Genomic DNA, 14,440 nt, shown 5'->3' with positions numbered 1-14,440 from the left:
CTTGTCCTTTGCTGACCTGTGTGTAATGGATTACCTGTGTCAACGAAACTGATCTATGAACATATATTAACTGCAATGTCATTTGAATAACTGAATGGGAACGCCTTTTTAACTATATTGTATAAACTATGTCCTAAGGCTAGAGAATACACAATTGCCATTTTGACTTGTTGATATGTAAACCAAAGATGAACTAGATACATATAGACAAACAAATTTGAAGCAAACCTGGCATGAACCCTAGATCAGTAATGTATTTATGGAATAGTTAACCCGCAGTAGGGCTGGACAGCAGGCTCAAAATTGTATAAAAGCCTGACTGTTTCAATGAATATTCCCAATCACTGAGCACACTGAACCACGCTGGAGTTCGCTGTGTTGTACTGAGGGCCGATAGCTATCTGATTTGTCTTTGACTTTTTGTAACTGTTTAGCATAAAATAAAGACCTTTGTATGTTCCTTTGTAACCTGTGTTTGGTGCATTTCCTTTTTGGGCTACCCAGCCTCATATTATTTCTTTGTTTTCACAGGGACGTGAGGGGACATAGAACGAAAGTACAAAGGAGAGATAGAAAGAAAGTGATACTAATGACAGGATTCAAAAGGAAAAAAGTGAAATTGAAAGTAAAGAAGATGTATTAGGGGAACAAAGGGGCAGAGAAAAAAAGAGGCGGGCGGAAGAGTTATATATAGAATGAAGAGGGAAACATAAACTGAAATGGAGATTTCTCGCTTCGCTTGTATGCAACCCTGCTGGCCAAATGTAAAGAAACAGCCTCATCAATTTCTTTGCCCGGGTTTCATTCACTTGGGACGTCATTTACGAGTAATAAGGGGGTCGCAACTGCGACCCATGAGGTCTCCCTTGCTACTCTAACAAAAAAACACAGTTTTATTTTAATTTTTTTAAGTCAAGGTCCTGGGCTGAGGCCAGCACCACGTGGCTCTTTGCTTCTGGAGTGGCTGGCTTTCTTGTTCAGGCCACTTAAAAAGAAATGTTTTAAACAAAAGAACAGGGATTCCAAAAGTCTAACACTTTCAGTAGTGACACTAGATAAGAAACAATGGGAATACCAAATAATTTGTCTTTCTAGAATTCTATACAATAATTGCTAGACTTTTTAATTTCAGGCACACTTCAGGGGCGAGTCACTGATTTAGTCTGTTCTTAAACACCTCAACTCAGCCTTTCATCCTCCTGAGGTCGAGAAATGAGTATCAACACAGTTGGGTGATATTGTAGGTATATTTGTTCTATATAAAGCGCTTAAGTGTAAGTGCTATATAATAGCACATCATTATCATTTGGCCATGGACAGCTGCTTGCATTCACAGTAATTTGGTAACATGGGCCTATACAAACTGATCTTAACGATACATATGGTGATCCATTCTTGTATGAAATGTATATCACATTACAGTGATATTGTAACCATATTTTTCGTAGTGTGCTTAAGGACAGTGCTATGTGATGCCACTTCCTGTTTTGTCAAGGGGTGAAAGGTCGAGTTCCATCACTTCCTGTGATATCACTTCGGGGTGGGGTTAAATAACATCACTTCCTGTGATATCATCTCAGGACAGGGGTTGTGTGATGTCACTTCCGCTACCCCTGGCTTTTTGGTGAAATGATGTCCCTGGTCCACACCTCACCCTGTGACAGCCCTGGATGCACTAGCCCAGATAAACAGAGTTCTATTGAGCACCGATTGTCAATGGTGGTGATAGTAGCTGTAGCTTACAACTTCAAAGAAAATGTTTTTAAGGATATGATTAAAGATAACCATGTACAAAGAATATTGCATACACCTCAGGGAGTGATGTAATAGCTATTTAAGAGTATTGCTGTAATGTCGGGCAGCACCCATGTTATTCCAGCATTGACACCTGTATGCAGCTCTGGCACTGTGCCTCAGACTTGTTAGTTGCAGACTATGCTGCTTTCCCTTACTGGGACAAACACACAGCTCTGTCAATGGACCTCCGTCCCAACCTTCTGCACCCCTGTTATCGTACTGATGGAACCAACACTAAGCTCAGAAAAGGTACCGGAGTCCTAACATAGCACATCCTGGTTTTCCAACATTTGGACCGACACACTGCTCTGCCAACAAATCTCAACAAGAAACAGGGGTCAAGTCCTAAAAATTAAAGTCGGGGACTCATCAACAAACACTTTGGGATGCAAGGTCGACAGAAATGATCATATCAAGGTGAAATATGCACGTTTCATTAAATTGGCTTTGCATAACCACCTACATTGCACATGACGAATGGCATTTGCCTTTCATAAAATCCACACACACACACAAAGCCAAGAGGGGATATTTTCTTCTAATAGTGTTTTTGAAAACGTTAAAAGGTTAGCATATTTTACAGTCCAATAACCAATACAAATATTTTCTCTGGAACTTTCAGTACTGAAATGAGACATTTCACTTTTAGTTTGTTATTTGTTGTTTTTCATCAGGTTATATAGTGGAGGGGTGAAGTGTTCAGCCTGTAAGCCTGACAGCTGCGGTTCGATCCATTGTGCTATTAGGTCGGCTTTAATTCATACATTCAAAGAGGACATTCAATGTTTCTGATTTTAGCTGTGAGCAGTGGTTGAAGTGTACGAAAAGAAGTAGTAGAACTATGTTTGCTACTGGTCTGCCCCGCTCCCCACAAACCCCATTCCTGCGCCCCCTCCCACACACAATCCAATCCTCCAAACAAACACACCTGCTATTTATGGGAATGTGCGGTGCAGTGCACTGAAGTGCAAGGTTCAACTTCTTCCTACACTTTTATTTTAAAACTAAAACATAGGAACGGTGAAACTTAAAAATAAAAAGTATGGGAGCACCGCTCCCGACTGCTCCTGCCCACTTCGACCTCTCGCTTTGAGGGACTGAGTCCACCCTAGGAAATAAGTGGGTTGCCGGAGTCCACCCATGTGTACCCTCGATTTGAAAGCACCAAGGAATTTAAAAATGAGGTACTACAAGCAGTTCTGCTAACGCAACTCACTACTAAGGTGCAACCTCTGCTTCACTAGGATCCAAACACAGCTCTGCAGGCTAACCTTCATCCTATCCTGCAGCCTCCTCTGCTAGCTGAATACTGGAGGCCAATGCAACTCTACCCTGACCTCCCCTAACCTCCTATACACCTTCCATTACTTGGCCACCCCCAACCAGCTCAAACCATCTCACCTATGCTGACTTGCACCTCACTAGATTCCCAAACACTGCAATCCACCCTTCGCTTTGCTTGCACACAATAGCCGTTTAATTCCAGCAACCCTTGATTTTCTAACCCTCTTATAGCAAAGGGCATCCAATTGGATACTAGTGTCTACAAATACAGTTATGAAAGGGTCACAAAAGAAGGTCTTAACCTGTTGATAGAAAGATTGATAGCTACAAGCATCACTGGCAGGTCCTGACCCCAGCACCTCACTATTATTGTAGTGCTGTGATTCACACAAACAGTGCTGTGTGTGCTGTTCCATGTCAGGGGTATTGCTAGGTTTGTGAAAGATCTGGGGCTACACTAATGTTGGGACTGTCAGGACTCAGGGCTAGCTAGCCTTTTGGTTGTAGCCCCTGAGCTTCTATCATGGGCTACAACCAAAAGACCGGGGGCTATAGCCCCTTCCACCCAGCACTCTCCTAGTGCTGCCTCTGCTCCAGGTTAACCTGCAACAGCACCACATGCTAGCCCATGGTTGTGATCAGTGGTCGAAATGTACAAAAGAAGTAGTGGAACAACGTTTGCTCTGCTCGACCCCTTTTCTGCCCGCCCACTTGTCTGATCCCTTCACTCCCTCATACACACTGTCAACCCCCATCCCATTGAAATCCCCTTCCCTGGTGCTTCCTTTCCTCCCCTCCACCCTACAATGTGCGCAGGACTGAAGAAAACATGGTGAAGGAATATGAGTTAAATGGCCACCATTAGTGTGTCATTGTCCCCTCTCAGCATGCAGTTTTATGCAGGCTCCCTTTCCATTCACCCACCATTCGCACCTCCTAAGGGACATGCATAGGACTATATGCACAGACACACCCCTACCATTACCTGCAAGCACTTCTGTTTCTACACAAGCACCCGAGCGCCCCCAGCACCTACAGCAATTCCCAGATTCCTGCCTGACCGCTTGGGAATCGGATTCATGAGCAAGCAGTCAATTGAACTTGCGAGATAGCACAATGATGTGTGGAACAGGATTGTTTTCGGTAGAGCTTAGGTTCAAATCCCCAGCAGCAGAAAAATGTGTTTTTTAAAAGTGACCTTTGCTAAGTCCTGGAACAGTCCTCTAGGTCACATAAAGTAATAGAACTATGACAGAGTTCCCTGAGAAGTAAGGGAATGTTGTACCTTTTAATTACCTTCCACTTTGACCTCTGGTTGTGATCCAAGAAAACTCTCTACTAATGCCCCTCCCACTCACAGTCCTGCCCTGCGTCTGTGACGAATCAACTTCCAGGGCAGGAGTGATCCAGGGATGAATATCTGTTTCTAAACCATCAATCAGCCTCACACCTCTATTCTACCAGAAGGTATCCGAAAAGATTGGAAACACAAGCAAATTATAAACCTCCTTGTCCAATTTTGGTAACGGAGATGGAACGGCAGACCTATCTCTGCAAGGTCGTGGATCATTGGTTAGTTGCAACACAGCGAAAATACAATTATTACCCAATGATGAAAGAGACTATGCACTCAAGGTTGTATAAAAATAGCTACTTTATTTTTATTCAACATACAGTTCAAGCACAATGCAACATACAACTGACACTGTAAAGGATTGCAGAGAAGACAGTTTCAAGAAGGGAAAGGGATGCACTCTTGATACTGACAGGAGGGTAGTCGGTAAAGTAATTAATCACAATAGTTCAAGGATACTTGGTTTCAGCACAAAGGGAGCAACAGGTAGTAAAATGTAACTAGAGGCCTTCCGACAAGGACCAGGAGGACAATACCACAATGTACCTTGTGCTTTTAGAAGTTATTGGTGCTCGACAGTTTCAGGGCACTTTGCTGCTCCTGCGTCAGAGTTCAAGGTGGGAGACAGCTGTGGGTATCAGGCTGCAGGCAGTTTGTGAGTGAAGCTGGTTAAGGATGGATGTGGAGAGAAGTGAGTCATGTTCTCAGGAACTGACAGACATTAGGCTAGGACATGCACAATTAATGGAACGTGTGAGGCAAGCAGAGCAGAATTGGGCAAGAGGAAGAGATCAGTCTCCTAAAATGAAACAATCTGAATATGCACACACAATGCAAGCCTCACAGAAGGAAAATGAGGCCCATTGTGAAGAAATCAAGGGACTAAAAGACCGATTAATGGCCCATGGTAAGGTGCTAGAAGTCCCTCAAGCACTTGTGTCAGAATTAAAAACTCGGGTCTCTGCATCCCTCCAAGAGATACAGACCGAGAATAATAGGTATGAGAAGTTGGCAAATGAAATAGCCATATACAAACAGGCTTTGAGGCACCCTGACCAGTCAGGGTATGGAAAAGCACCCTCTGATCATGGAGTGGTGACATCTCTATCAGGGACCTCAAGCCAATTAACCCCTTTAGATGTCCAGAGTGCAGCCAACCTCATCCGTACCATTTATCAAGAACAGGGAGACACGAGGTAGCTGGACTCGCCCAGGCCTAGTCCAACTGATCCAGAAGGTCAGTTCTTATCTGATGAGCATTCAGGATCACCTAGCAGAAGGGAAGGTGGCCAGGCCAGTGAGCTCTGGAAAATAAAAGATACCCTAACAAGTACTTCTGACCTGGATGACTCTATGATGAAAAGTTCAGGATGTCGGACTGGCAGAAAATGAAGCTACAAAAGGACCACCTGGTCTGGTTTGCAGAGAGAGAAGAGCCAGAGTTCATGCATCAAAAGAGAATGTTAAAAACCTCCACATGTTCAGGGAGATGGGGGAAATTCCTCAGCATCCCCAAAAGGATGGATGAGGGGGATAAGTACCCCCCTGTGAGAAAAGGAGATTACAAGAGAAATGACCCTGAGAGTTCAGAGAACCACAGGAGAGACGAGTCTAGACCCCGTATTTTTGGGAGTTTTTCCCAGTCTCATAGAGGTAGGGGGCGCATAGAGAGGAGGGAATGGACCACCAACTGCAGCAGCTCTGAGTCAGAGGGTGAATGAACTCAGGTGCAGCAGACAAGGAAGTCTGCCGAACAGAAGAAAGGTCTTGTGAAAGATCCAATTCGGCAAACAAAGATCATAAAGAGTTTCATGACTTCCAACCCTAAGAATGAAAAATATTCTGTATGTGAGCATCTAGAGCTTTATGAGCAAATGATGACATCATTTGGAATTAATAATGATAGAAATAGCATGGAGTTTGTCAAGTGGACATTCTCCGCTGAGTACTCCAGCTTATTTGAAGGCCTGGAGGACCAAGATCACCATAATGGTCCACCTACAAGGTGGCCATTTTAAAACACTTCTCCATTCATAATAACCCACAGAAGGCCTGCAAGGCAGCATACAACCTGCAGTTTTGGGAAGACCAGGCACCTAGAGAGTTTGTTCAAGAGCTGAAACAGCATTTTCCCAGACTTCTAAGGGGGTGAACACCAATAGTAGGGAGTTCAACAAAACTTACTTTCATGCGCTCCTGAAATACATTATGACCCAACTAGTAAGGGATTTTCATGAGCAAAAGATCCTGGATTGGGTGATTGAACATGCCACCAGTATCTATGAGGTCCAAAACCCCTCTGAAAACAATAACAACCCTAAAACCCCCAAAGAATCTAACAAACCTGTCGCTGCAAAGGTAGCAGAGGTGAAAAATACCCCTCCAGTGTACTTGGAGTAGGGGGGGGCTAAAAATACTGCTTCTTCAAACAAGCAGAATGACAGGCAGAGGAGACCCTCGGATTAGGCCCTCTCGAGGGTCAGTTAGGAGGATACCAGACAAATGACCCTTCTGACCCTGCCACATATGTAAGTCCAAAATAGGTACAAGGCCTATGCCTGGATATATATGGACTTCGCCGGCACACGGGGGGGGGTCCAATCAGGTAGGTACTGTCCCAGGAAACCTCCCTCCCAACTTCCCTTTGTAGGGAAATAATAATCCACTTCCTGACTTGAACTTCTTTCCCAGGTACCCCCCAAACCTGAATTTCCAGAACAATCCTCCTCTCTCACTCCCCGCTTTCAGGACAATAGATTCCTTAACCCACGAGAAGGGAGACCTAGGATGGAAATGTATCCGAGAAACTTCCAATACCCAAACTACTCAGGGAGAAGGGACAGTTAATCTTCCCGGGAGCAGCAAAGGTATGAATGAAAACCTCCCTACCAAATAGAGAAAGTGTCAAAACTGGAGTGACAGGTCCAACAACTAGCCCATGACCTGGGGGGGGGCTTGCTGAGGGCTCAGTGGATCCCTCAACTGGAATCTGCTGCCCAGAATAACCCAACATCTGGGTCTGATGCCCCGGGGGAGTAGTGACTGGAAGAAAATTCTGACAACCAACAGGTTCCTGAGGAGAGAGACAGGGGGGAGGGAGGTTCAAGCATCCTTTGCCACCGGAACAAAACCCCTGGAATCCTCTGAGTCGGAATATGAATCTTCTACCCCGGAAGAGATGGAACATAAAAAACAGAGGGTAAGTAGGAGAAAGCAAAAGAAAACTCACTTTGTGGAGGAAGTGCACATCATCACTTTTGAAGGAGAAGAATCCCTGGAGGATGCAGGAAAACAAATCTTCTCTTTCAGGGATGGCAGGATCCCCTGAAGGAAAAATGTGTCCCAAAAGACCCTAAAGAGCCTAATTTTGACAGGGTACGTATGGAGACCGACCCAGAGCAGAACGTTCTTAAACCCAAACAATGTCACCCAGATGATCCAGAGATCACAGAGGTATCCCCCCCCCCCCGAAATAGGTTCTGGGAACTGTCTCCAGGAAAAGGGGCAGAGCAAAGAATCAGGGAAGGTAACTTCCCAGTCCCATATGTTTCATCTGTTCAAGGTGCAAAATATTTCGTACAGATTCCCGAACTTGGTCACCAAGCTGGCACATAATGCACATTTTCTTTGCCCCCTTGAGGAGAGATGCTCCTATCAAGGTACAGGGTGAGTGTATATTATCAGCGCTGGTGGATACTGGATCCCAAGCCACCCTTCTGTCCAAAAAGACATTCGAACAATTGAATTCAGGGAGGGGGGAGTCACCAAATTACCCTCACATCTCTTCCTGGACAACTCCAAAACTTTGATGGGAATTATATTTCTGTCGACAGGACTGCAGATCTGCAAATACAAACTGGGCTACATAGGGTGAGACAAAAGGTGATAGTCATGACTCCAGAGGGCACACCTTGTCTATTGGGGAATAAATTCCTTCAGAGGTTATCACCCCTGATTGACTGTGTGAACAAGCTACCCTGGACCCAGACTAACAGGCCGATCAAACTAAAACAAAGCACAAATTATAAGAGTTTGAATGGCACATGCCACATGATTGAACAGCGGTCCGACAAAATAGAATTCCATTTAAGGGACAATCGAGTCCCAGACATCACTGTCATCTCTGTAGGTGAACAAACTGGAGATGGGAACCCTTCTCCATTCTTGAAAATCAACCTCCCTCCCAGTTTTAAGTGGCATTCCACAGTGGACGGGAATACTCTGAAATGTTATACTAATCCAAAATCAGAAGAATACCCAAATCCCATGACAAAAGATGATGACAAATTGGCTCAATGTCTGACCGACATCCAGATAAAGGGTGAGCAGCTGCTTTTCCACCATTCAGATGAATGAGGAGGAGGATCCTGCTCTAGCCAGAGTATGCCTGAATAATGGAAGAAGCTTCATTAGCGAAGCATTATTCAGGAAACTCCCAAAAGATTACACCATTCCCACATTTAAATTGATTGAAAAATGGGAAGTAGGCCTTGAAACCCCATATTCCAAACATGCTAAAAATGTCCATTGGCGACAAAAGCATGCAACAAAATTGTTGGGTTGTGAGAGATGTCCCATTCGCCTTTTACTTCGGATGTGACATTCTCAAATTATTTCAATTAATTTGGACCTAGTTAACTATAAAGCCTGGTCCCAATTGGGGGGTAATCCCATGTGCTTTGACAACACTGATAAGGCATTCTGGTAAGCTGAAACAATTCCCCTAATAATTAAGCAAGGAAAGAAAAAAAAATGGCGATTGAAGCCCAACATTATTCTATTGATTTAGGTAATGAGATCATTGGTCCAATCCCAAATGATTGCTTCAATATCACTGACGGTATCCCTCCTGAAAAGGTTTTCACCAGTCAAGGGGGCAATTTCTGTGTGTTCTCTTCCTACCCTTATGGAGTGGAAGAGGTGACCTGTGACATAAGGAAGGATGAGGTGGTATTCCGAGTCAGCAGTGACTATATCCCATCCTTGGAATCTCACGTCCAGGCCAACACCATAACAAGAGATCTATCCACCCAACTGGAGGATAACGTCGAAATTACAAAGTCTGAGTTCTTTCCAGGGTTTAAGCAGATGGTTGAAGAATTAATCAATCTTGCTGATGCCTCTGAGGCCAAGGAGTAAAAAGAGTAGCTGAAACAGGCGTTTCAAGATTTTCCAGATATATGTTTCATGGACTCATAGGACTGTGATCTCACGGATATACATTCAACCACCATACCGACGGACCCCGAGATGTCTCCAGTATTTGTGAAACAATACCAGTTACCCCTTGCATCTATGGAGTCACTCACAGAGATTATTTAAAACCTAGAATCTCGTGGGATGATTTGCCCAATCTACAGTACCTCTAACAACCCTGTACTGTGGATACTCATACCCAATGGCCAATGGAGACTATGTGCATACCTGAACGAGCTGAACAAACAGGTCCACATGTCAAGATGTCCACTTCCCTACATCGATCAAGGGCTGGCACAGATCCAAGGGTCAAAGGTGTACTATAAATAAATGCTCTTCGGTAGAACCCTAACATACCTCATCCAACCTCTCCATCCTGTGACATCACAATCACTTGCTCCAATACAGGGTGAGCATTGATGTACCGATTGTTTGACCATCCATTTTTGCAGTCCTCTTCTTTGTTATACCACTAGCCTCATTCTAACATTATGGGCCCGATTCACAAAACGTCTTTGATGCAAATCCTTTAGGTAAGAAAAAGGTGGTAAGTGTCAGCAACGGCTCTTACTGGGGATCGTCGTTGGGGTTCAGAGTGTCAAAAGAAGGGTCTTTCCTTCCGGTAGCCAAACTAACAGGAGTGCAGTGGGCACATGCCAAACAGACAGATCCTCCAGGAAGACCAGAAGACTGGAGGATAACGGAGGATCCGGAAAAGAATAACAAATATCATATTGAAGGAAGTCTGGTTACAGGATGGTTAAAAGGCTGAAGAATTCCAGGGTATTCAATACAGGAAGACTGAAGACAAGGAGAAGAAACCTCACACGCATGGCAGAGGTAGAATGTTATTGTGCCGCAAGAACCAGTCGAGAGCTTTTATGTTCTTGCAGGTCTTCATGCAAGAAGGTTATCGGTCTAGAATTGGAGATAGGCAACCAAGAAAGGGAGGAATAGAATAGCAACAGATGGGAAAGGAACAGTCAGAGGAGGGAACAGCAAGGAAAAGGAACTCACCGGCAACAAGAAGCATCCCTTCTGGAGTATAACGAAGCATTGAGACACACAGGCAGAGTCGAATTTAACCAAGGATAAAGTATGCGCTGCGTGTCACTTGGGTACATTACATCACGTAGACGTCAGCCATCTTGGGATAGGATGTGTACGGCACCAACGAACATGATGCCTCCATGCACCGGGTGGAGTCACAAAAGCAAAGCTGATGCTCAAAGGACAGCTGAACGTGTATATTCCTGGATGCGCACATTCAGATGCCATTTTTTTTCTCTGTGTACTCAATTTTGAAAGACCAGGTGATGGAAGTGGGCATTTCCACACATTTCAAAAGAGCAAGAACATTCACAACGGCAATGCACTTTATTATGTGAGAACATTGTAAGCATTCCTCTGTGTTTGCTTGGATCAGATGCACGGGCAGAATGGGGATTCACGGGTGGGCACAATGCATAGAGTGGCCTTTCTGCCCCTTGTGTACATTTCCTTCAAACCGGAATATCATCAGTATGAACTGCTGCTCTCCAAGTTACATTTCCCTTCATCCAAAAGAGATAGAATGTATTGTATTTCTTAGCATTTCCCTAAGAAAGGTCCTAGTGAAATGTGCTCCCATCATCCACCTGGGTGCAGTGTTCCTGTGCTACACTGTGGTCAGCATCAAGGACACTTGTGTTAGCACAGGGAACCCATACAATGGGCCGGTCACCATTGTGAATACAGTGACCCGCCATTTACGAGAACTATGAAAGTCCAAAGCCTGAAAGCTCTCTGCTTCTCTGACTTGCTGCTTCCATGCGAGTACACTCAGAGGTGAAAACACTAATGCCGCCCTCCTGCCCGCGCCAGCTCCCATTGTCTGGGACCTACATGTGAAGGACTTTCATTGTGCACAGACCTCTTACTCCTACTAGATCCAAGAGACTATGAACCGTGATACAGGCGAAAAGTCGAGCCATTGCCGTCCCTAGACCCCTCACCAGTCCCTGTGGATTAGTGTTGAAGGTCTCTAGCCCATGTAGTGCAATTGCCCCCTAAGGCTGGCACTGACTACCAGCCAGCGACTCCCAGGGACTGGCGGCATTCACTAATGCTCTGATTAGAAACCCTCTATCAGGGCCCCCGGAGCATTGCCTTCTGATATTTGTGATCGCGGGCGCCTTAATGAGCTAAATGAAATATAAAAAAAATAAAAAAAACACATTTGCTGAAATAATAAACTGCGCTCTTGAGTTAAGTAATTTGAATTACTTAAATTGGACATTTTTTAGATAAGTAAAGTATTTATCACTCAAGAAATGGGATTTGTAAAATTGCTAATTAAATTTAATGAACTCATTTGAGTCATCGTAATTACTGGAACTGCGCGTGGAGATTGTCACCCTACAAGTAATGCTTTTTGGCTGAAAGGCAGCTCGCTCTTTGTTTCCGGGTTTTGACAAGGGAAATGGCGTCTGACACTACCTTCCCTTTCCCAAAATATAAACATTATGATCTCTCATCTCTGTCCATTTCAATTTCACTCGTAATCATCCCACCTCGTCAAGTGGTGCTCTTTCCCCTACACATGCACATATACACGAGGGGGAAGCTTTGTCTGTTGAATTTCTTCAAATTCGATGGGTAATACGTTTTGACCACTTGGAAAAATCACGTTTTAAGTATTTTCTGTGGCTCAGAAGACTAAACATAGAAGACTAGAACAGTTGGTGGAAATACATGAATGAAATGAAAAGTTAGAAATGGGTGTGTTTTTGACTTTTCTGCATTGGTTTTAGCGTATGGAATCTGCAATTTTTGCTCACATCCACAGTCCAATCTGCTAGATGGATTTGTGCCACGTATTTTATTGAAAGGAAAGCACCAGAAAGTGCTGGTATCGGATATACAGTTGGTTTGGTGAAAATCCACCCAGTAGGTTTGCCTGACAATGAAGTGGTGAACGAGGCACCTTTGCACCAACATTTTTCTCAAATCTTCCCTGATGCATCTGTAATGTTAGCTTCAAGATGTCTTTAATGAACGTTCAAGGAGTTCAGAAACTAACATGTTAATGTTAATGTTAAAGGACATTTGTACCGAGCACTATCACCACTGTAGTGGTCCCTTGGCGCTCTGGCGGCTCTGAAAGAGGAGGGGAGGTTGAGTTAGTGGGAGGAAGCAGGAAACGTGCAAGAGAGCAGTGATGTGCTGTTGGCGGCCTCAGCCCGGTGGGTCCGTTGGCTGGGCCTGGGGTGTTTGCGGCCGGTAGTCGTTGTGTACTGTTGTGCAAGGCTATGTGTGTTTTTGTTTTGTTGTTGCAATGTAGTGAAGTTTGTGCGGTTTGTTGTGCTGTAGGTTTTGGTTGTGTTTGGTTTGGAATTTGAGAGGTGTATACAGAAAGGGAAATTGTTAGTAGTGTTGGTTAGTTTGCGTCTCTATCCTGAATTGAAGCGCTCGGCTTGCGTAGTCTCCCCTGTTGCGGCTCTGTCCTGATCTGGGTCTGACTGGCATACAGGTTTCATACTCCTCTAGTCCCCGTGTTTAACATGCTCTCTAATGGCTCCCCTTATCCTCCATTTAGACTCTAGTGGCCAGTGCATCTGCTAATGACAACCTCTCCGGTAGTGGGTAGATTTCCAACGTCTCGATAATTCCACACCAACGTGGTACCTGGCGGTAGTTAAGTTACGGGGCGGGCGAGAGTGTTGGTGGGATTGTCTGGGTTAGTTGACTCAGTCTCCGTGCGTGCCGCCTGTGTTCGTGTCTATCCAATGTCACCCGTCCAGCTGCCGTGGGCTTTACTCTACCCGGTCAGGGATGTCCGTGTGTTTCCGGTTTAGTTATCCTTTTTACCAGTTTCCTTTTTCCGGTTTAGTCTGCGGTGTTGTAGAGCCAGGTTTTTAATGATTTCCTGAATTTTAGGTGATCTTCAGTGTTTCTTATTTCCTTTGGGATGTTGTTCCAGGTTTTTGCGGCTAAGTGGTAGAAGGAGGTGCCTCCAAGTTTTTTCTTGAGGTATGGTTTGAGTTCCAGGCGGATTTCGTTGCTCGATCGGAGGGGTCTCGTTAGTTTGTAGACTGTTATTTTATTTTGTAGGAATTGTGCTCGTTGTCCGCTGATTGCCCTGTGCGTTATGCACAATGTTTTGAAGGTGATGCGATGTTTAACTTGGAGCCAGTGTAGGGTTTTTAGGGCAGGAGTGATGCGATCTCTTCTGGATAGTTTGAGGAGTAGTCTTGCTGCTGCATTTCGAATCCGTTGCAGTTTCTTCAGGAGGTATTCAGGTATTCTGAGGTAGAGGCTGTTTGCATAGTCTATTTTAGACATGATTAGGGCGACGATAGTGAGTGTTTTGTGCACGAAGGAGAGGAAAGGTAGAATTCTTCTTGCTGTCCGGAGGAGGAAGAAGCATTTCTTCACTGTTGCATTTATCTGTGGCTCCAGGGTTAGGTTGTTGTCCATTAGGACTCCCAGATTTTTTACTACCTTCGATGGTGTTGGTGCGTTTCCCATTTCCGTAGGCCATGGGATGGTTGTTTCATTCTCTTGGTCTTTGGATACGAGCATGATTTCTGTCTTTCCTGGGTTGATTTTCAGGTTTTTGTCATCCATCCAGTCGATACGGGTTGAATGGTCGGCATCAGTGTATTTGATTTTGTAGATGATCTGAGTGTCATCTGCGTAGTTGTAACATGTAACATTGTATTTTTTGAAGATTCTGATGACCGGGGTCTGGTAGATGTTGAAATATAGTGGAGATAGTGAGGATCCTTGTGGTACTCCACAGTCGTTAACTCGTGGAGTGGATTTGAA

The 14,440-nt window shown here is 44.5% G+C and overlaps 1 protein-coding gene across 2 annotated transcripts in view; it reads right to left on the bottom strand.

The window, feature by feature from the left end:
- Positions 1 to 14,440, bottom strand: part of IGLON5 (IgLON family member 5) — a 1,589,367-nt gene that overhangs the window by 516,645 nt on the left and 1,058,282 nt on the right. The window lies entirely within an intron of this gene.

This window comes from Ambystoma mexicanum, chromosome 1p (genome assembly GCF_040938575.1).
Source record: "Ambystoma mexicanum isolate Mex_15411 chromosome 1p, UKY_AmexF1_1, whole genome shotgun sequence".
In the NCBI taxonomy this organism is placed as follows: domain Eukaryota; kingdom Metazoa; phylum Chordata; class Amphibia; order Caudata; family Ambystomatidae; genus Ambystoma; species Ambystoma mexicanum.
This window is presented reverse-complemented; position numbering and strand designations above follow the sequence as displayed.